The sequence below is a fragment of the Rhagoletis zephyria genome, unplaced genomic scaffold (genome assembly GCF_001687245.7).
Source record: "Rhagoletis zephyria isolate East Lansing unplaced genomic scaffold, Rhagoletis_zephyria_1.1 Rzeph_scaffold_00923, whole genome shotgun sequence".
Taxonomy (NCBI): domain Eukaryota; kingdom Metazoa; phylum Arthropoda; class Insecta; order Diptera; family Tephritidae; genus Rhagoletis; species Rhagoletis zephyria.
Genome location: NW_016158007.1, coordinates 168,435 through 171,603, shown reverse-complemented (window position 1 = coordinate 171,603; position 3,169 = coordinate 168,435). Strand labels below are relative to the sequence as shown.

The 3,169-nt window shown below is 36.1% G+C and overlaps 1 long non-coding RNA gene across 1 annotated transcript; it reads left to right on the top strand.

Annotated features, from left to right (window-relative positions):
* Positions 1–220: 220 nt before the first annotated feature.
* On the top strand, positions 221–1,408 carry LOC108362074 (uncharacterized). The gene is made up of 2 exons (XR_001847413.1): positions 221–481; positions 529–1,408. It is a non-coding gene; the product is annotated as an uncharacterized LOC108362074 (long non-coding RNA).
* Positions 1,409–3,169: the final 1,761 nt, after the last annotated feature.

Here is a 3,169-nt window from a genome sequence, read left to right as displayed (position 1 = left end):
TATACAAAATTCTCTTAGGGCCGTTTAACTGCCCGTTAAACACATTAACTGCTCTATCGATCACATTACAGGCAGGCGATAAGGGCGTTCTTCTCGATGACTCTATTTGCCCATCGCTTATTGTGCCCCATTATTTCTGTCATTCTGCGAAGGGGGCGTAATCTTGCAAACCATCGTACGCTTGACCTAACACAATAAGTGCTTCCGAAACTGTGGGACCTTCGGCTTATATCGCAATAGCACTTCGTCTGTAGACTGATTTGTTGCCCTGACTATACGAACCCACGTGCAATACATCTGCCCACACCTCGGAAGCATAAAATATTACGTAGCTCAGAGTGCTCGGCAATCTTTACCTATGTTTTTTTTTGGTTCTCTGGTATTTAACATAATTCTCGTAGATGTCTTGAATGTGTTTGGGATGGGATCACAAAATGTTTAACAAATTAATAAAATCTGTATTTAAATAGAAGCTTCGGGGGTACTGCGCATTGTACTTACAATACTCACAGCACCGCTTTTCCAGAGTTCTCCAGATATTGTTTTCACTGAAATCGGTTTGACCAAATGTGTAGCTTCAATTTTCACGGGAAAACAAATTGCTTCGATGCCAGGCCTACAGATAATTGCAAAGCTTTGATTCAGTTCAATAAAATTGCATTCTAAGACCTTTTCCGCAGAGACAAGCTCTAATACAAAGCCGTCTAAAAGCAGATAGATCATTTGGATTCGATAGAAACACCAATTGGTGAAGCTTCCATCGCTTGGGGAAAGCGCTTTTCTTTATAAAGTTGTCTTCACACCCTGCGATGACGGGGACCGTTTTCGAACGATTTTGAAGCTGGCTTCAAATTGTGAGGCTTACATATATACCCAATCGGAAAAATGAGAAGCGCTTTTAAATAAACGCTGGCAGACCTTCCTTTTGCAAGGTGTATTAGAAGATCTGCCAATAGCGCTGCCATTCGAATTCGGGCGAGAAGTTGTATTTGATAAGCAAACAAAGTCAAATAAAAGCGAAAATTGCAGTCAACGTTTCTATGAGGGTCTGGTGGAAAATATAAACTGTGTCTTATTTATTTCAAGTGAACGTGCCTTTTCTGAGGGAAGCTGAATCAGATACTCTGGCTATTTGATACAAAAATAAATGGAATCAAGAAACGCGAATAGAAGACCACTCGCTTCAAAAGATTGGAAATAACTCTGCCAAGAAGGCTTTATTTGTCTAATTTTGCCTACTGGGTAGTTATGGTAGTTATGCTTACATAAATATACTAGTTAACCCCTTGAGTTTAAACAAGAGAGCGTGGCGTTTATAGTAACCTCCAATAGATGTAGTAAATTCAGAGAACCATAGTCTTGGACCACTTACGAACAGACAGCTAAACGCGGTGTCCTGTTGTAAACTGAAAAGGGATACGAGTTTGCAAGAAATCGTGGCACTTTGTCAATTTAAAAATTAAAGCGCATTTCCACTGAAAATCTTTCTTACTGTTTTATTTTTTTATTTGTTTGCCCCGACGGACGTCGTAAGCTCTGCATCATAAAATATAGCACTTTTGCAAAAAATGGTGTCGCCAGATGGCGCTGGCGTCGAGATATTTAGATACTCCTCTACAAATTTACTTTTTAGATGACTTAATGAAGCGCCACCATTTAAGTATGCATACAAAGAAGGTCAAAATTGTTTTAGCACCTGGAATATTCTAGGCACATTTACAGGTCATCGGTATATTAAGAGTAAATGTGGCGAATTAGAAAGAACACGGTAGAAATATCAATGACCCCATTTAAACGGGAAAACTCTTTCATCCTGAGTCTCGGAAAACCTTGCCGTACTTGCAGATATCTCATAGAAAATAAGAGTCCATAGCATCGAAGGCCTATCAGTAAGGAAGGTCCTGCTTTTCAGTCCATTCAATCTAAACGAATAATTTTTACATTACACACCGTTTCTGCGCTTCAACACTATTTTTGTATTGGTCAATGCAAAAGTTCTTATCAGGCGTCGCGAAGCAAGCCAGGCATTTGCTAGTTTAATAATAAAACTGAAATGAAAACATCATCTATGAGCAAAATTTTACAACGGTCAAATCAAAAATCATAGAAGGTCAAATTTTATACCGGCCCATATTTAAGGATTAACCAACAATAATATGCCGTCAAAAAGTTATCGCTCCCCTCAACTTAATTCGGTCTTTAAAGGGTTAAAGGAAAAAATTATGTCGTGCCCACAAATCGTATCCTGGGGTCCTTTAGTCGTCGGGATTGTATCTAGGACTCCGATCTGGTGTTCGGCGAAGATCATTGAAGTGAAGTACATATTTTGTTGCATGTTTTTTTTTTTAATTAATTGAATAAAATTAAGGGAAGCACGCTATTTTTCCACCACCAATACACCTCTTCAAATAACACAACTAATTATGATACAAGAAATTTGTAACCATTTCCCAGATGCATGCAAATTTTGCATGCCAGTTTTTTTTTTATAAATAATAATTGCAAAAAGAAAACCAAAAAAAAAAATAAATTTTGTACCTTCTTTTATACCAAGAACCAGATATACATGCATACATACATATGTGTTTTTATACCAGTAATTAAAGGAATTTAGAGCAAATTATTGCATACATTAAAGCCTCAAAAATATATGCAAAGTGCAACAGCATTAAGAAAATAAGGAAATAAATTGAATAATTTTAAGAGAATAAAATGAAAAGAAAATATAACAGAAAACGCGCTGAAGTCATTGAAATACATACAAATACTAGGCTGGACCACCTTAAAAACAAAAAAAAAAAAATAAAAAAAAATGCCGTACGTCCCTCTCGAATTATTATTAAAAAAAAAAAATATTCGTTGTCGAATATAGGCGTCACCAGAAGAAAAGCAAAAAAACATTTTACCGAAATTAAATTGCAAAAATAGCAAGGAATGAAACCGAAACCGTAACCGTTTAAAACCGTTTCGTTTTTCAAAACCGAAACCGAAACCGTAACCGTTATCTTGACCTGAAAAGGAACGATACCGAAACCATTTCAATCACAGGTTTCAATCGGTTTCCAGAAATTTACAAAAATAATAAATAAAAATTTCTTTGAAATAAATGATTTATTTAACCAAAATCAGCAACATTTTGCTAAAATTCTTGTTAAGTAGTAAATAAGTA